The sequence below is a fragment of the Rhinopithecus bieti genome, unplaced genomic scaffold (assembly GCF_001698545.2).
Source record: "Rhinopithecus bieti isolate Rb0 unplaced genomic scaffold, ASM169854v2 scaffold_12478, whole genome shotgun sequence".
Taxonomy (NCBI): domain Eukaryota; kingdom Metazoa; phylum Chordata; class Mammalia; order Primates; family Cercopithecidae; genus Rhinopithecus; species Rhinopithecus bieti.
The window spans coordinates 1,346,831-1,373,003 of record NW_016807367.1 but is presented as its reverse complement, the minus strand read 5'-3'; the positions used below and the strand labels follow the sequence as shown (position 1 = coordinate 1,373,003).

General features: G+C 41.9%; 1 protein-coding gene and 1 pseudogene across 8 annotated transcripts in view; both read left to right on the top strand.

Annotated features, from left to right (window-relative positions):
* LOC108535466 (nicotinamide/nicotinic acid mononucleotide adenylyltransferase 2-like) overlaps positions 1 to 20,992 on the top strand; it is a 25,700-nt pseudogene extending 4,708 nt beyond the window's left edge.
* The window catches only part of SMAD1 (SMAD family member 1), an 80,613-nt gene continuing 74,468 nt past the window's right edge, over positions 20,029 to 26,173 (top strand). The window contains exon 1 of one of the 8 annotated variants that reach the window (XM_017881525.1): positions 20,029 to 20,076. The gene's annotated coding sequence lies outside the window, so the exon portion shown is untranslated. Of the gene's footprint in view, positions 20,077 to 20,692; positions 21,303 to 22,038; positions 22,444 to 26,173 lie in introns of those variants that run through there. The other 7 variants (XM_017881520.1, XM_017881522.1, XM_017881524.1 and 4 more) reach the window with 7 other exon arrangements.

The window sequence follows — 26,173 nt, the reverse complement described above, 5'->3', positions numbered from 1 at the left end:
CTGGTACCAAAACAGAGATATAGACCAATGGAACAGAACAGAGCCCTCAGAAATAATACCACACATCTACAACCATCTGACCTTTGACAAACCTGACAAAAACAAGAACTGGGGAAAGGATTCCCTATTTAATAAATGGTACTGGGAAAACTGGCTAGGCATATATAGAAAGTTGAAACTGGATCCCTTCCTTACACCTAATACAAAAATTCATTCAAGATGGATTAAAGACTCAAATGTTAGACCTAAAACCATAAAAACCCTAGAAGAAAACCTAGGCAATACCATTCAGGACACAGGCATGGCCAAGGACTTCATGACTAAAACACCAAAAGCAATGGCAACAAAAGCCAAAGTAGACAAATAGGATCTAATTGAACTAAAGAGTTTCTGCACAGCAAAAGAAACCGCCATCAGAATAAACAGGCAACAGACAGAACCGCAGAAAACTTTTACAATCTACACATCTGACAAAGGGCTAATATCCAGAATCTACAAAGAACTCAAACAAATTTACAAGAAAAAAATCAAACAACCCCTTCAAAAAGTGGGAAAAGGATATGAACAGACACTTCTCAAAAGAAGACAGTTATGGAGCCAACAGACACATGAAAAAACAGTCATCACTGGCCATCAGAGAAATGCAAATCAAAACCACAATGAGATAGCATCTCACACCAGTTAGAATGGCAATCATTAAAAAGTCAGGAAACAACAGGTGCTGGAGAGGATGTGGAGAAATAGGAATGCTTTTACACTGTTGGTGGGACTGTAAACTAGTTCAACTATTGTGGAAAACAGTATGGCGATTCCTCAAGGATCTAGAACTAGATGTACCATATGACCCAGCCATCCCATTACTGGGTATATACCCAAAGGATTATAAATCATGCTGCTATAAAGACATGCACACGTATGTTTACTGCGGTACTATTCACAATAGCAAAAACTTGGAACCAACCCAAATGTCCATCAATGATAGACTGGATTAAGAAAATGTGGCACATATACACCATGGAATACTATGTAGCCATAAAAAAGGATGAGTTCATATCCTTTGCAGGGACATGGATGAAGCTGGAAACCATCACTGTGAGCAAACTATCGCAAGGAGGGAAACCATACACTGCATGTTCTCACTCATAGGTGGGAATTGAACAATGAGAACACTTGGACACAGGGTAGGGAACATCACACACTGGGGTGTGTCGTGGGGTAGGGTTAGCGGGGAGGGATAGCATTAGGAGATATACCTAATGTAAATGACGCGTTAATGGGTGCAGCACACCAACATGGCACATGTATACCTATGTAACAAACCTGCACGTTGTGCACATGTACCCTAGAACTGAAAGTATAATAATAAATAAAATAAAATAAAATAAAATAAAATAAAATTCTAACTTTGGTTATGAAGTGAATTGACATTTTATGCACACCTGTTGGTGGGTAATCTGAAGCCAGGTTAGTCAAACGAAGGAATTCTTAACGTGGTGATCTTGTAAAATGCACCATTGATAAATCATCTCTAGTTACACAAAAATAAAGATTGTTCAATCTTGGCAGAAATCAAGGCCTGGCAGAAACATTGTACCAATAGTTAGTTCTTTGTGGCACACATCAGAATTGCCAACTCAACTTTGGCAAGACCTATCTCCCTGGAGCTCCACCTTTGGAGGTTAAGGAGTGAAGTCCAAGCCCTCATATGTTTAGAAACATACACAGGTATTTCTAATGCCCATGAGAGGTAGAGAGCTGCTGCTTTACACTTTATACACATTCACTTAGCCTTGTTGTGGATCATGATCTCGCTCTGTCACTCAGGCTGGAGTGCAGTGGCATGATCTTGGCTTACTGCAACCTCTGCCTTCCAGGTTCAAGCAATTCTCATGTCTCAGCCTCCCAAGTAGTTGGGATTACAGGGGCAAGCCACCACACCAGGCTAATTTTTATATTTTTAGTAGAGATGGGATTTCGCCATGTTGGCCAGGCTGGTCTCGAACTCCTGACCTCAAGTGATCCACCCACCTCGGCCTCCCAAAGTGCTGGGATTACAGGCGTGAGCCACCATGCCTAGCCATCACCTGCCCTCTATTTTCAGGAGCAACTTCAGAGATGACATATTGCTACCTTGAATTGAGAGAACCACAGAGAATGAGGGGTGGCATTCAAGGAGTTTATAAGTCTGAATGTTCTTAGCCTTTATTGATAGCTGAATCAGCAGACCTGAGTGGACTTCTCTCACGCTCTCATGCTTTCCTACTTAGAAGTACCCGTGGCCTGCTCACTTGTGACTCTACTGACCTCAGGACCTCACTGGTCAAGGCATGTAGGGACCCTGATAGGAGCCTTGGTAATGGTGAAATGATCCTATCATTACACTATTTATGGAGCAACAACTTTGTAGAGAGAATGAGCTGCTTGGCTTTTTCTCCCAGTGCCCAGGATGCTGCTGATGTGGCCGTGTAATAGCATAATTTTGGGTGTCCTCAAGGACAGAACTTCCCCTTGGAATAATGGAAATTAGAACAACGTACTTCACAGGGGAATAAATATTAATAACTGCTATGACTTTCCTTAAGAAAGAAGAAAACGTGCCATTGTTGGTTCCCTCTCGCATCATTTCCATAATTTGCTTTTGTACTGTGAATTTAGAGGAAATGAGTGATGCTGGTGTTTTGTTTCGCTTGTTTGTTTGATGCTGGGGTTTTATGTGTTGTACACTTTTTACCCCTTACATTGTGTCATTTAAATGCAACAAACCTGCAGTAAAAGTACTTTATTATCTTCATTCAGATGAAAAATAAAATAAAATAGGAAAGATTTTTAAATGGTACACTTGTATGGGGCATTTACCATGAATAGAGCTTGTAGGACTGGAAATTGCTCTGTGTGAGTCAGAGAGTAAGTGATGGGTGAATGTGAAGGCCTAGGACATTACTATACACTACTGTAGACTTATAAACACTGCACACTTAGGCTACACTGAATTTAGATAATAAAGGCTATCTTCAATAATAAATTAACCTTAACTTACTATAACTTTTAGATNGCTTGGCTTTTCTCCCAGTGCCCAGGATGCTGCTGATGTGGCCGTGTAATAGCATAATTTTGGGTGTCCTCAAGGACAGAACTTCCCCTTGGAATAATGGAAATTAGAACAACGTACTTCACAGGGGAATAAATATTAATAACTGCTATGACTTTCCTTAAGAAAGAAGAAAACGTGCCATTGTTGGTTCCCTCTCGCATCATTTCCATAATTTGCTTTTGTACTGTGAATTTAGAGGAAATGAGTGATGCTGGTGTTTTGTTTCGCTTGTTTGTTTGATGCTGGGGTTTTATGTGTTGTACACTTTTACCCCTTACATTGTGTCATTTAAATGCAACAAACCTGCAGTAAAAGTACTTTATTATCTTCATTCAGATGAAAATAAAATAAAATAGGAAAGATTTTAAATGGTACACTTGTATGGGGCATTTACCATGAATAGAGCTTGTAGGACTGGAAATTGCTCTGTGTGAGTCAGAGAGTAAGTGATGGGTGAATGTGAAGGCCTAGGACATTACTATACACTACTGTAGACTTATAAACACTGCACACTTAGGCTACACTGAATTTAGATAATAAAGGCTATCTTCAATAATAAATTAACCTTAACTTACTATAACTTTTAGATTTTATAAACTTTTAAATTTTTTAACTTTTGAGTTATTTCATAATCACTTAGCTTAAAATACAAGCACATTGTACAATTGTACAAAAATATTTTCTTTCTATTGTTAGTATTCCATAAAGTTTTCTATTTTAAATTTTAAATATTTTCTTTTGCTTTTGAATTTTTTTGTTGTTAAAAACTAAGACACAGACACACACATCCACCTAGGCTTGTACAGGATAAGGATCAATATCACTGCTTCCCACTGTCACATCTTGCCCCACTGGAAAATCTTCTGAGATGACATGCATGGAGCTGTCACCTCCTATGATAACAATACCTTCTTCTGGAATACCTCCTGAAGGACCTGCCTGAGATTGCTTTACAGTTAACTTTAATAAGTAGAAGAACTACACTCTAAAATAATGTTACAAAATATAGTTAGTAAACATATAAACCAGTGACATAGTCATTTATTATCAAGTATTATGTACTGTACATAATTGTATGTGCTATACTTTTATGTAACTGGCAGTACAGCCAGTTTGTTAACACCAGCATCACCACAAACAGGAGTAATGAATCATGCTATGACATTATGATGGCAATGTCACTAGGTGACAGGAATTCCTCAGCTACATTCTAATCTTATGTGGAACCACCATCATACAGGCAGTCCATCATTGACCAAAACATCACTATGTGTTGCATCACTGTATATCTTTATGATAATTTCAAATGTAAAATGCCAAATATTATTAATAATGATATGACTACTGAAAGTTTTCTTTTCTTTTTTAGTTATTTTTGCCCTTCAATTATATTCCACCAAGGATTTACAGATTGTGGCTTTTTTTTTTTTTTTTTTTTGAGATGTAGTCTCGCTCTGTCACCCAGTCTGGAGTACAGTGGCACAATCTCGGCTCACTGCAACCTCCGCCCCTCCAGGTTTAAGCAATTCTCTGTCTCAGCCTCTGGAGTGGCTGGGATTACAGGCACGTGCCACCACACCTGGCTAATTTTTTGCATTTTTAGTAGAGACGGGGTTTCACCATCTTGACCAGGCTGGTCTTGAACTCCTGACCTCGTGATCCACCTACCTCAGCCTCCCAAAGTGCTGGGATTACAGGCGTGAGCCATCGTGCCTGGCCTTTTTTTTTTTTTTTGAGATGGAGTCTCACTCTTGCCAGGCTGGAGGGCAGTGGTGCAATCTCAGCTCACTGTAACCTCTGCCTCCTGGGTTCAAGCGATTCTCCTGCTTCAGCCTCCTGAGTAGCTGCGACTACAGGTGCACGCTACCACACCCAACTGATTTATTTTTGTTTTTAGTAGAAACGGGGTTTCACTGTGTTAACCAGGATGGTCTCGATCTCCTGACCGCGTGATCTGCCTGCATTTTTTAAGTCATTTGAAATAATTCCTTTCTGTATCACAAGCTTGATTAACAGGTTGATTTGTTTTTTTATTTTAGTTTCTATTTATTTTAGTTTTATTTCTATTTTAGTTTCTATTTAGATTCTTTTACAAAATGACTTTCATTTTATAAGTAGGTAAAATATTTCCAGGGTTCAAAGTCAAATCCACAAAACATGGTATATTCAGAGACATCTAGCTTCCATCCTGTTTTCTCGACCTTTTTTCCCCTCTGCCCTCTATGTAACTGTAAAATATTTTTTTGTTTATCCTTCCATTATTTTTTTATGATCAAATATGTATATGTTCATATCCCTCACCTTTTAAAAATAAATGATAACATACAATACATATTTTTCTCTACTCAACTTTTTTCACTTAACAATATATCCTGGCAATTACTCTCTGTAGCATATAAAAAACAGTCCTAACACTTTGTTATAGCTCCAAAGTACTCCATTGTGTTAATTCAGCTAGACCTCTAGGAACGGACAGTTGTGTTGTTTCCAGCCTTTGACAAAGCCAAGGTTTTTGAGAATGGAAGACTTATGACTAGTAGTGTTTAATGAATCTGAGCCATGCAACTGAATAAAGACAGAAAAGTATTTATTAGATTTGGCAATACAAAGGTCAATGAAATTTTAACCAGGAAAAGACTGTATATATACAACCTACCCAGCAGTATGCAATGGCCCTGTCTTAGCAAGAATAGTTTCAATGGCATGGAGCAGACAGAAGTTGGATTTTAGTGGGTTATGGGATGAATGTGATTCACAAAATGAAGACAGTGGGGCATAAACTACTCTTTCTGGAAGTGTGAATGAGAAGAGAAAAAGAAAATGGATAAAACTAGATAAATATTTAGGAACAAGAAGGGTTTTATTTTTGTGGCTCTGTTTTGTGTATTTATAAGTTGTGTGCATATGTGTATATTTTTAGGATGTTTACTGTTCGGGGAAGGAGTCAATGGAGAGAAAGAGTTGAGACTACAGGAAAAGAAAGGTTGTTGCTGGTGAAGAAATTGTGCAATTCTTCATTTTTTGAAGAGAAGACTCCTGAGGTTATTGAGAGTATGGCTGAAAAATATAAAGGTGTCCACCCCCAACATCATTCTCTGTTACATTACTCTGTTTTATTGTACTTATAGCTTAGATCTTGTGTTCCAGTGTTCATTGTTGCTCTCCTCAAATAAAATATCATTGCCAACTTAAAGTGGAAGCTTCTTGCTCACTGCAGTCATCCAGTGCTTAGAACTGTGCCCAGCATGCAGTAGGTACTCATTAAACATTAGCCAACTAAGTTAACACTGTTCTTTAACTGTCATCAGGACTTTCTATAGTAACGTTCCCATGTTTTTACTTACTATTTTGTCTCCTGTGATTTTACACAAAGCCTTCCAACTTAGCCGTGGCTTTTGGGGACAATACAACCCATTTGAAACGGATACAATTTGAGCTTAAGCACCTAAGAAGAAAACACGAACTTGGTTGGATGTGGTGGCCCACCTACATCTGAATCCCTGTGGGTTCTACCCAGCATTCTGGGAAGCCAAGGCTGGAGGACTGTTTGAGGCCAGGAGTTCAAGACCAGGAAGATCCTATATCCATTAAAAAAAAAAAAGCTGATTGTGGTGGCATGCACCTGCAGACCTAGAACTACTAGGGAGTCTGAAATGAAAGGATGGGCTCAAACTCAGGAGTTCGAGCCTGTAGTGAGATGTCATTGCACCACTTCACTCCAGCTTGGGAGACAGAGTAAGACCTCAAAACAAATAAACAAGGACAATTTCAGGAAGTCTTATTTAGGCAAAATGGAGCCTCCCTTGGTTAGCTGGGGAAAAAAGTGATCACCTTGTCTCAAATGGAAAAGCACAACATTAGCCTGTCTTTTGAAAGATGAGGTAACTAAGGGTATAAACTGATACAGAGTGGAATAATCTTTCGGGAAACCAGAAGAAGGGCATTTTCTCATGAGAGAGAGACCTTTTGTGATCCACAGTTATTGCAAATAAATTGCAGCCTGTGGCTGTTCCACTATGGTAGTATCCGAGACTTTTTAATTTAGAGGTAAAACATTAGCAAGCAAATTTGGCCACAGATCTAAGGCCAAATCTTCCAGTCCACGTTTTAGATAATAAAGATCATATTTAGACTTTTATCTCTCTGACTTCTGATTTTTGTTTGTTTTATTTTTTGGGGACAGGGTCTGCCACCTTGGCTGGAGTGCCCTGGTGCAATGATAGCTCACTGTGGCCCTTAACTCCTGGGCTGAAGCAATCTTCCCGCCTTAGCCTCCCAAAGCGCTGGAATTACAGGCATGAGCCACTGTGCTGGGCCTGATTTTGGTCTTTATTTGGCTTCATACTTAGGAAAGCAAGCAGGTGTCATTTGTTGACCATCCTCTAAAAGCCCTCAATAAACAGTGTTCAAATATGTATAATTCAGCTGCATAGCCAAGCCTTTCAGACTAATCAATACGGATCATTTTTTTATTAAAGAAATTCTTCATCATAGCTACTACAGTTGGATAACACTAAAGGAAGTCATACAAAGCGAGATTTTTCAAAGAAACATCTAAGGTACATGTTGCAACTCTAACTGATACATACCTTTGTTTCCCGTGCTTCTTTCTGTACATCCTAAACACTGTCTTGGAGGCAAGACCCCTTAAGTAGGTTCATGCTCACAAACCCTTGAGGCTTTCTTCTTAATTTTCAGCTCAGCTCCTAAAATCTTTCTTCTTATTGCCTTCTTTCAAGCCAAAAGGAAAGTATTCTTTGTCATTGTCAATGCTGTGCTTTTAAGTACCTGTTTACATTCTAAAGAAAAGGGGAAAAGACCTATTTAGGAAGTCTCGTCCTTGAGAGTGAAGAGCCATTGACTCCTCCTTATAACCAGGAGGGGACAATATTCCACTTTACCCTTTTCTCAGGATTAAATTTGGGAAGAAAAATTATTGTAAGGTATTTTTTTCTACCTCAGTAAAATTATGCCTTAGAAAAGCTAATGGTCTTAGCAACAGCTTGATATCACAATTGCTTCAAATATAAAATTAAGAAGCTATTTCTGAATATATCTGAATCTTTCTAGATCAGAATATTTTAAAATAAAACTTTTAAATGTCTAGAACAGAAATTCACAATATTTTATGACTCTCCTAACTTACTACCAAGAAACAACTTGTACATTCTCTGCAGAAAGAATAAAACTCAATAGAATAAAGAGAGGAGGATTATTAAAACACCAAGTATTTCAAAAGATTACTTACCTATGTGTTAATAAGTCTCAACCAGTAAAGTCAGAAATAAGTGGAAAACGTAGTAAGACAGAAAAAAAAAGCCTTCAGTAGCAGGGACTCCTAGTTACCTATCCAATATTCAGTGGTGTGCTGGTAAAAGTTTAGCAACTGCCTCTCCACAAAAGGGAGCAGGGCCTTAATTTTCAGTGTTTGACAATTTTTGCAATGTAAATGCTCCCACCGTGGCCAATTTCAGGCTAGCAATGTGTTTAATAAGCTTGCAAAAAATCTGAAAATGTCACCACCAGCTCTCACAGTCAGTACAAGACATTTGGAGCACACCACTGCATTCATCCTTTACCTTCTTTCTCACTTTGTCCTTTTGTTGTCTGGATTAAAAATAGTTTGCTTAGATTAAAAACCAAAAATGATATTTCCTAGCCATCTTTATAAATAGGAAAAGCCACATGAGAGTTCTCACCAAGGATGCATTGGCAGATGTTCTGGTAGTGATGACAGCCTATCACCCATGGTGGTAAGTGGTGTCTTCCTTAAAGGGGCTTCAGGCTTGGTCCATCCCTCTTTTTCTTGCCTGTTTATTTTTCCTGTCCAGAATAAAGAGGTGACTGGAGCTGCAGTGGCCATTTTATAATCAACAGTGAGGGAGAGGCAAAGGGAATCACAGAGACCTTGGCCTAACACCTCTGAATCGATTACTGGGGGTTTTTAAAATTTACCTGACACACGTTCAAACCCCTGGTTTGTGCCAGTTATGGTCCTGAGCTGCCCTACTGAACTGTCCCTGAAATTCCTTTTTCTGGTCTCTTTCTATAAGTGATAAAGTAAATCCTATCTTGCTTAAGCTGCTGTTATTCAGGTTTTGTGTTAAATGTAGCCAGAGCCAATCTTTCAGCATGGAAAACCTTGCCAATGGATGAAGGCCTAGTGAAGGGAAATAACTTTTGAAAGCAAAATTGTTAAATAACTTTTTCTGGAAATCATGTGATCATTAAAACTTTAAAAAAGGTACTAATCCACTAATTGAGTCTACCTAAAATACTTCACTTAAGTACAACACTATGAATGTCCAGTGAAAAGAATATTGGCTACATTTGCTGAACACATATATATGCCAGATACTTCATTAAGTACTTTAGATGCATTAGCATACTTGCTATGTGACCTTGGCAAGTCACTTAACATGTTGGTGTTTCAGTTTCCTCATCTATAAAATGGAAATAGCATAGTATCTATCTCATAGGATTGATCTGAAGAAAAAAGGAGTTTATAACATATATGTAAGGTGCTCAGAACAATGTCTGGCAAACAGTAAACATAAGTGTTAGCTATTATTATCACTATTATTATTGTTTCTCACAAACCCTATTCAATAAACACTGATACTATCCACAGATAAGGAAGATGGCATCTACCTTGTATGGAGATTTGAGACTGAAAGAGATGATGCCTCTCAGGTGTTTAGTATTGTGACAGGTAAGTGCTCTGTCAACTCTAGCCATTATAAGTTTGATATGTAACAACACTTGAAAAAGGCTCTCATTTCAATTTTATTTCAGTACTTTCTGGGGAATAGGTGGTTTTCATTACATGGATAAGTTCTTTAGTGGTGACTTCTGAGATTTTGGGACACCCATCACCTGAGCAGTGTACACCGTACCCAATGTGTAGTCTTTTATCCCTCACCCCCACCTCCACCTTTCCCCAACAAGTCCCCAAAGTCCATTGTATTATTCTTACATATTTGCATTCTCATAGCTTAGCTCCCACTTACAAGTGAGAGTATGCACCAATTGGTTTTGCATTCCTAAGTTATTTCACTTAGAATAATGGTCTCCAACTCCATCCAGGTTGCTGTGAATGGTGTTATTTTGTTCCTTTTTATGGCTGAGTAGTATACCATGGTATACTACTATATATGTGTGTGTGTGTGTGTGTGTGTGTATATATATATATATCACTTTTTTTTTTTTTTGAGATGGAGTCTTGCTCTGTCACCCCGGCTGCAGTGCAGTGGTGCGATCTCGGCTCACTGGGCAACCTCTGCCTCCTGGGTTCAAGCAATTCTTCCACCTCAGCCTCCCGAGTAGCTGGGATTACAGGTGGCTGCCACCATGCTTGGCTAATCTTTGTATTTTTAGTAGACACGGGGTTTCTCCATGTTGGGCAGGCTGATCTCAAACTCCTGACCTCAGGTGATCCAACCACCTCGGCCTCCCAAAGTGCTGGGATTACAGGGGTGAGCCACTACACCCAGCCCACATTATCTTTATCCACTTGCTGGTTGATGGACATTTAGGCTGGTTCCATATTTTTGCAATCGCAAATTGTGCTGCTATAAACATGTATATGCAAATATCTTGTTCACATAATGACTTCTTTTCCTCTGGGAAGGTACCCAACAGTGGGGTTGCTGGATCAAATGGTAGTTCTACTTTTAGTTCTTTAAGGAATCTCCATACTGTTTTCCATAGTAGTTGTACTAGTTTACATTCCCACTAGCAGTGTAAAAGTGTTCCCTTTCACCACATCCATACCAACATCTATTATTTTTGATTTTTAAATTATGGTCATTCTTGCAGGAGTAAGGTGGTATCTCATTGTGGTTTTAATTCGCATTTCCCTGATAATTAATGATGTTGAGCATTTTTTTCATGTTTGTTGGTCGTTTGCATATCTTCTTTTGAGAATTGTCTATTTATATTTACTTAACCCACTTTTTGATGGGATTATAATTATTATTATTGTTTGCTGATTTGAGTTCCTTATAGATTCTGGATATTTGTCCTTTGTTGGAGGCATAGTTTGCAAATATTTTCTCCCACTGTGTGGGTTGTCTGTTTACTCTGCTTTTGTTAGGTGAATTTAGGAGCAACATTTGAACAATGGATATAAAATGATTGAATTAATAGAGATCAGATAAGTGAAGAGAATGCTGTCAGTCTATATCAGGAGTCCAGTAGCAGTAATATTCTCTGTGATGTTTTGGGGAATAAGGACATTGAAGTATTGAAGTTTCACGTGGCAGGAAAGTGAGTGAGAGAATAAATTATCCTCAAAGGTCTGTGTGTAAATGTTACAAATACTTCCTGACTTCACTGACAATGTAGCACAAGACAATAATTCCATTAAGCAAAGAGTATAGAATGCCCCATGTATTAGTCTGTTCTCACATTGCTGTAAAGAACTACTTGAGACTGGGTAATTTATGAAGAAAAGAGGTTTAATTGACTCACAGTTCTGCAGGCTTAACAGGAAGCATGGCTAAGAGATATCAGGAAACTTATAATCATGGTAGAAGGTGAAGGAAAAGCAAGCCACATCTTACCATAGTAGAGCAGGAGAGAGAGAACCTACATATGCTACACTTTTAAACCATCACATCTCATGTGAACTCACTTGCTATTATGAGAACAACATGGGGGAAATCTGCCCCCATGATTCAATCACCTCCCACCAGGTCTCTCCCCTGACGTGGGGATTACAATTCAACATGAGATTTGGGTGGGGACAGAGCCAAACCATATCATTCTGCCCCCTCCCCTCCCAAATCTCATGTCCTTCTCACATTGCAAAATACAATTATCCCTTTTCAATAGTCCCCCAAAGTTTTAACTCATTCCAGCATTAACTCAAAAGCCCCCAAGTCCAAAGTCTCATCTGAGACAAGGCAAATCCCTTCTGCCTATAAGCCTGTAAAATAAAAAAAAAGTTAGTTACTTCCAAGATACAATGGGGATAGAGAAATTGTGTAAATACTCCCATTCCAAATGGGAGAAATGGGCCAAAACAAAGGGGCTATAGGCCCCCATGCAAGTTCAAAACCCAGCAGGGCAGTCATTAAATCTTAAAACTCCAAAATAATTTCCTTTGACTCCATGTCTCACATCCCGGTCACATTGATGCAAGGGGTGGGCTTCCAAGGCCTTTGGCACCTCCTGTGGCTCTGCAACTCCAATGCCCCTGTGGCAGTGTACAGCCCCCTTTGGCTGCATTCACAGGCTGGCATTGAGTGCCTGCAGCTTTTCCAGGTGCACAGTGCAAGCAGTTGGTGGATCTACCATTCTGGGGTCTGGAAGACGACAGCCCTCTTCTCACAGCTCTACTAGGCAGCGCCCCAGTGGGGACTCTATGTGAGGGCTCCAATCCCACATTTCCCCTCTGTACTGCCCTAGTAGAGGCTCTCCATGAGGACTCCATCTTGGCAGCACACTTCTGCCTGGACATCCAGGCATTTCTGTACATTATCTGAAATCTAGGCAGAGGCTCCCAAAGCTCAGCTCTTGTCGTCTATGCACCTGCAGGCCCAACATCACATGGAAGCTGTCAAAGCTTGGGGCTTGCACCCTCTGAAGCAACAGCCCAAGCTGTACCTTGGCCCCTTTTAGACATGGCTGGAGCTGGAGGGGCTCGGTTGCAGGGCATCATGTCCCAAAGCTGCATAGAGCAGCAGGGCCCTGGGCATGGCCCACAAAACCTTTTTTCCCTCATAGGCCTCCAGGCCTATCATGGGAGGGGCTGCTGCAAAGGTCTCTTACATGCCCTGGAGATGTTTTCCCCACTGTCTTGGCTGTTAATATTTGGGTTTTTACTTATGCAAATTTCTGCAGCCAGCTTGAATTTGTCCCCAGAAAATGGCTCTGTTTTCTTTTTCAACCATATGATCAGGCTGCAAATTTTCTAAACTTTTATGCTCTGTTTCCCTTTTAAATATAAGTTCCAATTTCAGACCATCTCTTTGTGAACACATATGACTGTATGCTGTGAGGAGCAGCCAGACCACATCTCGAGTGCTTTGCTGCTTAGAAACTTCTTCTGCCAGATACCTTAAGTCATCTCTCTCAAGTTCAAAGTTCCACAGATCTCTACAGCAAGGGCACAATGCTATCAGTTTCTTGGCTAAAGAATAGCAAGAGTGACCTTTACTCTAGTTCCCAATAAGTTTCTCATTTCTATCTGAGATCAACTCAGTCTGGACTTCACTATCCATATCACTATTAGCATTTTGGTCAAAATCATTCAATAAGTCTCCATGAAGCTCCAAACTTTCCCACATCTTCCTGTCTTCTGTGTGCCAAATTGTTCCAACCTCTGCCCAATACCCAGTTCCAAAGTCACTTCCACATTTTCAGGTATCTTTATAGTAATTCCCCACTTTCCTGGTACCAATTTTCTGTATTAGTCCATTCTCACACTGCTATAAAGAACTACCTGAGACTGGATAATTTATGAAGAAAAGAGGTTTAACTGACTCACAGTTCTGCAGACTAAACAGGAAGCAAGCCTAGGACTCCTCAGGAAACTTACAATTATGGTGGAAGTTGAAGAGGAAACCAAGCATGTCTCATTATTGTGGAGCAGGAGAGAGAGAGTGAGGGGGAAGTGCTATACTTTTAAACTATCACATCTCATGAGAACTCACTCACTATCACAAGAACAGCATGGGGGAAATCTGCCCCCCATGATCCAATCACCTTCCACCAGGTCACTCCCCTGACACATGGGGATTACAATTCAACATGAGATTTGGGTGTGGACACAGAGCCAAACCATATCACCCCACAAATTTAAGAAACTGGAAATACAAAGTTTTACTGTCATCATAATGTTTACCATAGAATTTTCACATGGAACTTTGTAATGTATAGACTGTTACAAAACTCTTAGGAAAAGGGCTGACAACTTTTTATTAATTCCTACAATTTATAATTAGATCTGAATTTCAGACGTGGGGGCAATAATGAGGACAATTACTATGAAGTATGCTGTAATTAAGAAAAAATACCAATTTGTATTTGACCACAACAGTTGTATTAGAGATTTATTCTTTCAGCAAATATTTGAGGATCTGCCATGACAGGTCTGTGCAAACTTTGGGCTTGGAGATGGGAACACAAACTAGATACAGCTCCCACCCACATAGTACTTAGAAGAGCAGTGGGGTTTTCTCACTGGATACTCAACAATTTGACTAAATACATTTATAATTACAGAGAGCTATAACTTCTTTGGAGCAAAGGGTGTGATGGGAGAATAAAGGATTCCAACAACAACAACAACAACATATTTTTCAGAGACAGAGTCTTGCTCTTTGGCCCAGGCTGGAGTGCAGTGGCATCCTCACAACTCACTGCAGACTTGACCTTCCAGACTCAATCCATCCTCCCACCTTAGCCTCTTGAGTAACTGGGACTATAGGCGTGTATCACCACACCTGGCTAATTTTCTGTATATTTTGTAGAGATGGGGTTTCACTATGTTGCCCAGGCTGGTCTCGAACTCCTGACCCCCACCTTGGCCTCCCAAAGTGCTGGAATCACAGACATGAGCCACCATGCCGGGCCAGCATTCCTTTTAATATGAAAAATAACACACCAATGATCCTTGGCAGGCTCATTCCAGGAAAACTGAGTCACTTAAATTCCCTGAGGGAGCTGAACTATAAATCATTACATTTATTTTTCTATTGAGTAGAATCATCTCTTAAAACAAGTTTTTGGATTTACATTTTGCTTATATAAAATTTGCAGCCAATTTTAAGAGCTTCTCTTAAGTGATTAGTAGCTGATTTTTTCCCGATAAACTGATTACATAACATAATTAATTTGCCTTCAGTTCCTCAATATCTCCTTTTCTGGAAGGATCCTGTCCTCCTCTCTACCTCAGCCGTACACTATCTCTGGTCACACCCTTACATCTTGGCATTGCTCAAAACTGCCCCAGCATCATGATTTCAATTTCAAGTATCTCATTCCCAGACTGCTCCCCAGCTTTTGGGAAAGGGTCCCAACTCCAGTAACTCATGGACCCCACTGGGACCTTCACTCGGTGGATCCTATCATCTTTCCAACATTTCACATTACTATACGTTTTCGCCTTCTTCCTATCACAGACCCCCACAGTCACTCCATTGCCTATACCTTCCGCTGTCTGATGCCCTTTCCTTCCATGACATACACCTGCAAAACCCCAGCCCTAGTTAAACTCAGCTCTGTCCCCTTAGGTTAACCGAGGCTGGAGAAAAACCCACAGCCATGCTGACCGGTCTTACTTTAAATTCATGACCACTAAACTGGGCGTAGTGGCTCATGCCTGTAATCCCAGCACTTTGAGAGGCTGAGGCAGGTGGATCACCTGAGGTCAGGAGTTTGAGACCAGACTGGCCAACATGGTGAAACCCCGTCTCTACTGAAAATACAAAAATTAACTGGGCATGCTGGTGCATGCCTGTAATCCCACTTACTAGGGAGGCTGAGGCAGGAGAATCACTTGAACCCGGGAGGTAGAGGTTGCAGTGAGCTGAGATCGTGACAGTGAGGCAAGATCGTGACACTGCACTCCAGCCTGGGTGACTGAGCAAGACTCCGTCTCAGATAAATAAATTAATTAATGGCCACTAACCTCAAATGGACACTTAATAGTAGCAATCCTACCACATTTCCAGAGTTCATTTGCTTTCAAACACTCCTAGATGACTGTTAGATATCACTCCTCTCTTTTCCAACCTCCAGCATCTCTTCAATCCCACCATTCTCAGGAAGCAGGTTCCCTGGCAATTTCACCAAGATGAGAGTGTTGAGAAGAGACCATTCCTGTGTTCTCACCTCTGCAAGCAAGCACCAGCTTGTGTGCATCTGGGTCCACATACTCTGCCTTCCCTCCAGTCACTAGCTTTTCCTACATCACTGCACTGCCCCCAACCCCGCCCCCTGGCTTTTCAGTGCATGCGTAAAGTAGACTCAGCTTCTAGGTCTTTACACTTGCTCTTCCTTCTGCTTGGGAGGTTGGGAATTCATCCCTCAAGACTATGTACTGTGCTTCCTTCCCTTCCTTCAGGACCTCTTGCAGTGAGGTTTCCTCTGTCCCTTTAGAAATAGTCATCTATCCCGTTCTCAATCCCTCTTCCCCTGTTTTTTTCCATCACTTGTACCACTCTCTAGCATATTTGTGTATTTATTTATTTCATTATTTATTTTTTGAGATGGAGTCTCGCTCTATCATCCAGGCTGTAGTACAGTGGCACGATCTCAGCTCACTGCAACCTCTGCCTCCCAGGTTCAAGTAATTCTCCTGCCTCAGTCTCCCAAGTAGCTGGGACTACAGACACATGCCACCATGCCCGGCTTTTTTTTTTTTTTTTTTTTTTTTAGTAGAGACGGCGTTTCACCATGCTGGCCAGGCTGGTTTTGAACTCCTGACCTCATGATCCACCTGCCTTGGCCTCCCAAAGTGCTGGGATTACAGGTGTGAGCCACCATGTCCAGCCATGTATTTATTTATTTATTATCTGTCTTCCTTGATGAGGGCAGGGATTTTTTTCTGCTTGCCACCATATCCCCTGCTAGAACAGTGCTTCATTTACTCATTGATTCATTCAACAGATATTTAATATGCTCCTATTAAATACCAGGCACTGCTTAGGCACTGAGATTATAGCAACGAACACAGTAGACCAAAAATCCTGCTCTTTTGGCTAAATAATATGGAGACATTTGAGTGAAGACTTGAGGGAGATGAAGGAGTGAGCCATGTGGACATCTGTGGGAAGAGCTGTCTAGGGAGTGCTATGGCTTGCATGCATCCCCAAAGTTTATATATTGTAAACTTAATCCCCAATGCAGCAGTGTTGAGAGGTAAGAACTTTAAGAAGTGATGATGTCATGAGGGCTATTAAATTAAGTTTAGACTACAGCTGCCTCCATATATATATATATATATATATATATATATATACACATATACTTTTTTTGTGATGGAGTTTTGCTCTTGTTGCCCAGGCTGGAGTAAAATGGAGCAATCTCAGCTCACTGCAGCCTCCACTTCCCCGATTCAACTGATTCTCCTGCCTCAGCCTCCTGAGAAGCTGAGATTACAGGCATGCGCCACCACGTCCAACTAATTTTGTATTTTTAGTAGAGACGGGTTTCTCCATGTTGGTCAGGCTGGTCTCAAACTCTTGACCGCAGGTGATCCGCCCACCTTGGCCTCCCAAAGTGCTGGGATTACAGGCGTGAGCTACCACGCCCGGCCCATACATATTTTAAGTTAAGCCTAAAGGTTTCTCTGGACACAGCAAACTGTAACCTAATTGGATATGCAAACAGATTGTAACCACCTCTTGTACCAACCACAGAGTTTTGGTCAATCACAGGCAGCCAACTGTTCAAACTGTGTTAAAATAAGGCAAAAATTTAGCTCTAACCAATCCAGCTTTTTTCTGTACCTCACTCCATTTTCTGTCTCTTTTCCTTCTCTGCCCATAAATATCATCTGACCCTGTGGCAGCCCCAAAGTTGCTCTGAAACGATTCTGGTTCTGGGGGCTGCTCAGTTCTCAAATTGCTCTTTGCTCAATTAAACTCTGTTAAATTTAATTTGCGTAAAAGTTTTTCTTTTAACAGGGATCTGCCCTCATGAATAGATTAATGGCACTACAGGAGTGCGGTTTGGTATCTTAGGAGTGGATTACTGATACAAGTATGAGTTTGGCCCTTTTCTACCCTCCCTCTCATGTTCTCTCTCTTGCTATGTGATGCCTTCTGCTATGTTATGATGAAGGAAGAAGGCCCTCACCAGATGCAGCCTCTTGATTTTGGATTTCCCAGCCCCCACAGCCATGAGCTAAATTAACTTCTATTGTGTATAAACTACACAATAGTTTGTATTAGTGGTGGTTGCATTAGTCCATTTTCATACTGCTATGAAGAAATACACGAGACTGGGTAATTTATAAAGAAAACGTGGTTTAGGGCTGGGCATGGTGGCTCACACCTGTAATCCCGGCACTTTGGGAGGCCACGGCAGGTGGATCACCTGAGCTCAGGAGTTTGAGACCAGCCTGGCTAACATGGCAAAACCCTGTCTCTACTAAAAAATACAAAAAAAAGATTAGCCAAGTGTGGTGGTGCATGCGTGTACTCCTAGCTACTCGGGAGGCCAAGGCAGGAGAATTGCTTGAACCTTGGAGGCGGATGTTGCAGTGAGCCAAGGTTGCATCACTGCACTCCAGCCTAGGTGACAGAGATTCTGTCTCCAAAAAAAAAAAAGGTTTAATGGACTCACAGTTTCACTTGGCTGGGGAAGCCTCACAATCATGGCAGAAGGTGAAAGAGCAGCAAAGGCACATCTTACACGGTGGCAGGCAAGAGGGCGTGTGCAGGGAAACTGCCCTTTGTAAAACCATCAGATTCTCACAAGACTTACTATCATGAGAACAGAATGAGAAGAACCCACCCTCATGATTCCATTACCTCCCACCAGGTCCCTTCTATGACACATGGAGGTTATGGGAGCTACAATTCAAGATGAGATTTGGGTGGGGACACATAGCCAAACTCTATCTGGTATTCTATTATAGCAACACAAAATGAGCTTAGAAAGGGAGGGAATAGCTAGCACATAAATACTGAGGTGAGAATGTGCCCAGATTGTTCCAGAAGAGTGGGAATGTCAATGTGACTTGGGGAAGTGAGCAAGAGGAAGAGTAGAAGTGCAGGTCAGAGTGGTAAAGGAGGGGGAAGGAAAGATTATGTAGAGTCTTGTGCTCATTATAGGAACTTTTACTTTGAGTGAAATGAGGACCCAAGGGAGGATTTTTAAAAAATTTAATATAATGCTATTAATATACTGGCCATATTTAGCTTTTACAATGGTCTCATCAATGTCCTTTTAAAAAGAATATCCAAATTTTTATTATCATTTAAAGAAGTAACTTGCATAATGGGCAAAATCAAATTTTATTGCATACATAATAATATTAATAGTTATTTAAGACTACTAGGACTGCACTAAGAAAGGCCATCTAGGCTGGGTACAAGGGGTCATGCTTGAAATCCCAGGACTTTGGGAGGCTGAGATGGGCGGATCACTTGAGGCCAGGAGTTCGAGACCAGCCTGGTCAAAATGGTGAAACCCTGTCTCTACTAAAAATACAAAACTTAGATGGGCATGGTGGTTGGTATCTGTAGTCCTAGTTACTCGAGAGACTGAGGCAGGAGAATTGCTTGAACCCCGGAGGCAGAGGTTGCAGTGAGCCGAGATCATGCCATAGCACTCCAGCCTGGGCGACTGAGCGAGACTCCGTCTCAAAATTAAATAAATAAATGCCATCTATAGATTTTTTAAAAAAATAACAGCTTTAAAATGACAGTTTATAGCTCCCCCTCCCCATTCAGGATCCAATCAAGGTCATATACTGCATTTCACTGTCATGTTTTTTTTTAATAGCTTGAGGTAAAATTCACATACCAAATGATTGACCCATTTAAAGTGTACAATTTAAAGGCTTTTGGTATATCCACAGAGTTGCGCAACCACCACCAGAAACTAGTTTTAGAACAATTTTGTCACCCCATAACCTTTAGCAGTCACTCCTCAGGTTCCTCATTTCCCCAACCCTATGCAAACCACCAAACTACTTTCTGTCTCCATAGCCTTGCCTACTCTGAGCATTTCACATATGTGAAAGAATACAATGTGTGGTCTGTCTTCTTTCACTTCATATGTTTTGAAAGGTTATCCATGTAGCATGCATCAGTATCAGTACTTCATTTCTTTTTATGGCTGAATAATGTTCTCTTGTATGGGATACTTTATACTATATATCAAGGGAGGGTTTTCAACAGGGGAGTGGCCTGATCTGAGTGGCATTTAACAAGGTTCACTTTCCTGTTGTTCTAAGGAGCAGAGGATGATCAACTGCGTCAAACGCTGCTTTTAGGGAAAATAAGATGAGGCCCACGAATTGACCAGTAAGTGCTCAAATAGGTTAAGGGAAAAAGGAATTTAATTAGAAGGCATGTTCTGACTGCTGGGAGTGATTTTTTTTTTTTTTTTTTTTTTTTATGGGAAATTTATTCCTCAAAAAAAAAAAAAATCATTCTTGTCTAAACGTAACTCAACATTATAGTAATTATCCAAGATTTTATGCAGTTTCAAGAGTTAGCCAAGAGAAAAGTTGACTCTTAGAAGATATTTTCAGTGTCTATGCAGATCAGGTAGCTAAGAGTTAAGTGTGACGGAGTTGGCATCATCTAAAAGATTGTAGAAATTGGACCAAAAATGTGGAGTTTTAAAGCAGTATCTCCTTGTGGCATGTCATTTAGGGCAACAAGGTTACCTACTCGAATCACTGGATCCTGAGTTGACATAAAACGCATCTGTTGACTCACGGTTTGTATAAGCACGTGCAGCAGTTACTAGGCTATCCAATTCTGGGTACGTACAACTTCTGGGGTGTGCAAATTATTGGAGAGTGCGTGAGGGGCAACGAAAACTAGACATAAAAGGGCGCGTCTCCAAAGATAACTGTCAACATGCACTCCACGTTTATAGAACGATTCGGTGGGCGCGGTGGAAGCATTAATGAACATTTCAGAAAATAAAAACATGGAGTATCGAAATTCACTTGCAGATAATGGACCAAGTCCGCTCCACCGGGACTAAAAAGGCAGGGTTAGGAAAGCCTGAACGCCGCTACACTGTTTTTTCTCCAGGAATAAACGGGGCGTGGGGCTGCTGGTAGAAGGGGGTGGCTCCAGCCGCTCCCCCGCGCCGTCCTCCGGCCCCGGCCGCGCTGCGCTCACGCCGGTCGGGCCGGGAATTTGGAGAGGATCCCTGGTCGCGCGGCAGCGGCGGCGGCGCGCGGGTGAGCGGGTGAGCGGGTGAGCGGGTGAGCGTGTGAGCGAGCGAGCGGGCGGGCGGGCAGGCGAGTGCGCCGGGTATTGGCAGCGGAGGAGTGGAGGTTGGGCGGCTCCGACTCCCTGACGCCAGCGCGACCAGATCAATCCAGGCTCCAGGAGAGAGCAGGCGGGCGGGCGGAGAAAGGAGAGGCCGAGCGGCTCAAGCCGGGCCGAGGCTCGGGGAGGGACCCTGGGAGCGGAGCGCGGCGCAGCGCCCGGCCGGCCAGACCTGGGCCGCGGGACCCCGCTCGCCCGGCCACTCGTGCGCCCGCGCGGACTGGCGCGCCGCTAACCCGGTAAAACGAAACAGACCCGAACCCAACTTTCCCTTCATGCTGCGTCGCCGCCCTCCCCTGGGCGCCCCAGGCTTTCCAGCGCCGTCGCCGTCGCCTCTGCACCCGTGGGGCCACCGCGGTCGTGCTGGGCTTGGGGCGCGGGCGGCGGCAGGGAGGGGGCTCTTTTTGCGCGGGGCGGGCCGCGAACCCCCCACCCCCCATGATGGCGCCTCCCTGCAGCTCTGAGGAGCGAACCTGCCACCGCGTCTTCTCCTCGTGCCCAGCCCGCCGGGCTCCCCTGGTGTCTTTGTTGGGTCTTCTGCTGTGGGAAGCCCAGTTCCCGGGCCCCCGAGCCTCGGCCCTCGGGCCCGACCGCGCTGGGACCTCCCTGGCCGCGCTCCCCCTCCGCGCGCTCCTCACATCTCTCCCGTGCCGCAGCCGGGCCGAGGCCCGTTCGCGCGGCCGGCGGACCCATTGTGTCCCACGCGCCGGCGGGGCGACTCCTGCGGGAGCTGGAGGACGACAGCCGGCGCTGCCCTCCAAGGCGCCTGGTGGAGCGGGTCTCGCGGGCGGGGGACCCTGGCGCCCCGAGCCCCGCCACATCCCGCACAGGTTTCCTTCTCGGCCCCAGCGAGCCTCTTTGGGGTCGAGGTCAAGGAAAGTTCGCACCGAAATCCCCTCTAATTTATTCAAAGGTTTGGCGGCGGCGCGTAATTTTTTCCCCCTCTTCCGCCTACACCCGCTGCGTCTCCTGGTGTCTCATTCCTTTCCCTTTACCGGAGTCGATTGCCTCACTGCATGTGTATTCGTGAGTTCGCGGTTGAACAACTGTTCCTTTACTCTGCTCCCTGTCTTTGTTAGTGTTTCTTGGGGTTGTTTCTGTAGGAAGGTGGGGGTGGTGGGCGTGAGAGACAGACGTGGGCTTGTTTTTCTAGTTGCTGAAGCTGTATGAAGGCTTTAAAGGGAGAACGTTTCCTTGATGTGCTTTAGGAGGGGAGGAGGAACAAATGCCTGCCAGATCTCAAAACTACAGTAGCTGAGCTTTTGTTTATTTTGAAGCGCATGCAATTTTTAAATACACGGTGCAAGATAACCAGTAAAGGCGCGTTCCTTCTGAAAATTGAGGCCGGTCTCAACCATCTCCTGAGAAAGCATCGTTTTCGTGAGTGCTGAGACAACTGTCCTTTTTCTCTGCCCTCCCCCCTCTTTTCTTTCCATTGTATCTGAAGTTTCAAAGTACGTGGAATGATAAAGAAGTTGCATGATTTCTGTTATGTCTTCCTGTTGCTGCAACTCTCAGCGGCTAAATCTCAGAATGCCTTTATTTCAGAACATCTCTGGGTCTAATTGTCTGTTGTGGATAACTTGCCCACACCTCGGTAACACAATGAGAAAACTGTTCCCTGCCCATGTTGATTTTTCATCTTGTTTGTAATTACTTTAAATTGTATTGAAGGTGGGTGAGCTGTATTAAAAAAGAATCGGGACAGAAGTGTTCACTGCCCCAGCATTTTCAATTGGTGTAAATATTGTTGCATCAGTGTTATTCTGATGTAGGTGCCAGATCTAAATATGCTGTACTGATTAAAGTGTTTGTTCTGCCCTCTCCCACCCTCTTCCCTATTTGCAGTTATTTGATATTTCTGTGCAGGTGGTGTATCATTGGTGTAATACTGCAGTTCTTAGGAAAGTGTAACTAGGGTCGTGAGAGATGATTTTTTTGGAGATGGGTGATGCCAGAGCCTCTAGAGGATTCAGGCAGGATCAGGTTTCTTCTGAGGGTAGGGATTTGTCCTTGATTTAGTTTTGACCCCTACAACCATAGGTGTGTAACCAAATACATTTTACCCCTTGCAGTATCCTTTGATTTCATATCCTTGAAGAGCTGATGACCTTTGTGTTTTAGAGAAATGACAATTTTTAGGCAGTTAAAGACATTGACCTCTTACACTTCTTGGAATTTAATTTTATTTCTACTAAGTTCATTAAGGCATTAAGAGGAAGTAAGTCACATTTTCTCAGCTACGTGTATTACATTTATTAGTTAAAAACTAAATTTCACTTTGTAATTTTGATTTCTAGCAATTCTGGGTTAAAGATAAAATCTAATAACTTAGTAGATTGGAAAAAGAAGTAACTTGGGTATAATTAGACAAGCATGTTTAAGCTGCAGTAGCCTACATAATCAAGGCCAAGTGTGTGTGTGTATAAAAGATCTCATTTGTGTAGTCTTACAAGGCTAATGGAGGCACCACTGAGGCTTTATAAATAATGTAAGTTGGGTATAATGTAGAGTCTCCAGAGACGGCAGAGAAAGCATCATTACCAGCCTTTTCAACCTGCTTGAGATCTTAAATTGATTTACAGCACTGAACTGGTGCAAAATGATACATCAGGATGACATGGGGTCAGCCTGTAAAAGTCTATGATGTCAGCCTGTTAGTTCAGTCATCGTAATTAAACCATATTACAGGGGTAGCTAAGCAGGAGTCTGGCGTTATACTTCAGATATGGGTGGTACATGGGTTTTGTTTATAGTGGAAGGGCTGAGATGGCCAGGAACACCAGTGTGCCTGAAAGAAGGAAAAGGCTTACAGAACTATCAATTTCTAGAGAAAAATTTAAGATAAATGCAGAGATATTCAGTCTGAATTGTATAAGTAGCTTTTCATTTGGTAGAGGAGGAACAGATGCTTTAGGGATGCTGATAAGGACCTTTGCAGCTCTGATATGTGTACTGAATGCTTCATGTGAGTTTGAATTTAACTTGGCCTTAGGGACCTTCTAAAATATCAGAGGACCACATACTTAACTATGATCCTTTTATTACCACTGAATTTGCACTGTATTGATGTATCAACTGACATGTTTCTTTAACTAGTCTAACTTACCAGGCCTATACCAGAAACAAAGATATTTGAGTTGAACATATAAAAATTCAGGAAAAGAAGATCCTTATTTTGCTTAAATTTCTGACAATCCTTATTTAGCTTATGGATTATCTAGGGCTCTGCTATCCACTAAGGTAGCCATAGTCACATGTAGCTTTTTTGAAATTTTATTTTATTCTATTTTTTTGAGACAGGGTCTCTCTCTGTCACCCAGGCTGGAGTGCAGTGGCACGATCATGGCTCACTGCAGCCTCAACCTCCCAGGCCCAGGCAGTCCTCCCACTTCAGCCTCCCAAGTTGCTGGGACTGCAGACACTGCCACCATGTCTGCCTGACTAATTTGTTTTTGTATTTTTTGTAGAGACAGGGTTTCGTCATGTTGCCCAGGCTGGTCTCGAACTCCTGAGCTCAAGCTTTTCTCCCGCCTCGGCCTCCCAAAGTGTTGGAGTTATAGGCGTGAGCCACTGCACTCTGCTACGTATAGCTATTTAAGTTTAAATTAAAATTAAATAAAAATTCACTTTCTCAGCACTAGCTACATTTCAAGCACTTAGTAGCTGCTTGTGGCTAGTGGCTGCCATACTGGACAGTATGTGTATAGAATAGTTCCATTATCACAGAAGGTTCTGCTAGCCAGTGCCGCCCCAGGACCTTTACTCTTCTCACTTGTTCCCTCTACTAATGAGTTTCTGGAGTCAAAGATGGAAAGACATATATAAACTAATTTTATCACTAACTAGCTGTTTTTTTTAAAGTAAAACGCAGTTTGGAAGGGACAGTTGAAGCTACTGGATAAAAGGAGTTTGACTTTTCTGTAGATCTTATTATTATTAGTGTCATCGATTCTAATTTGGTTCAGCGCCTTAGAGAGGAGAAATAATTGTAGCTAACCTTTTTTTTCTGAATGTTTACGTATGTGTGCCAGGCATTGTTTGTAATACCCATATCTCATTTAAGCCTCAAAACGTCCATAAGTACTGTTGTTGTCACATTTTACAGGTAAAGAAACTGAGGCCAGAATGATTCAGAATCTTGCTTCAGACCGTGTAGTGAACGATTATGATTTCTAATCTTTCCTGGGATATGATCGAGGCAGTCAAACTCTAGAAACTCCATCTTAACTATGTTTTTGGTCTTTCGTTCAGAAGACCCAAATCGTCATTGTTCTGCTGTGCTTTGGTATGCCAGTATAGACATGACTTGGCTTGTGTTTTTTTAGGTCTTTAAATAAATTTACCTTCTGTTGTGCCTTTCTGGGCTACCTTCTGTCGTCCTTTTGTAAATGTTTAAGAAAGGAAAAATAATGCTTATCTAAGCAGCACATAATTTGAAGAATAAATCTGACTTGAAAGTAACGCGTTTCAAAGCCAAATTAGTTTTATCTCTGCTTTTCTGCATAATTCTTGTCACTTTCCTCTTGCATTTTCTTACATAATCACAAACTGGTATTAAGTTAGGAGGAAAGTTGTAGTAATTCAGTTTGTCTGTCTTATCAAAATTAGTCTGTCTTTCCTGAGCTGTTAAACACTGTAAGAATAGTAATTGCTAATTCTTTGGGGATTTTTAAAAAAACATTTAGCATCTATTTTTATAAATGTTTTATAAGGTCAGGGCTGTTTAAGAATCTGATGAAACTATGGCTCTTGAATCTTCTTATTCCCACCTTCCTATCCCAAAATGCTTATATGCCATGGTGAGTTAATGTATACACTTAACTCTCCAAATCTCATGGTCTTTTGGGTGAGGTAAGTCCATGGGACTGCCCTGCCAAGTGCTTTCATAAACATTAAGGTTTGTAATTTCTTTTACAGAGAATAGAGATATTTAGTATTAAAAGTGGCTTTAAAGATTTTTCTAATCTGATTGGTTCATATCAAAGTGAACAATCTGAAGTCTAGAGAAGGTAACTGACATCTGAAGTTACCTGTCTAGTGACTGGAAAAAGGGAAAGCCAGAATCTGGATTCCTCTTAGCATTAAGTGCCCTTCCCCGCCCCCCCCC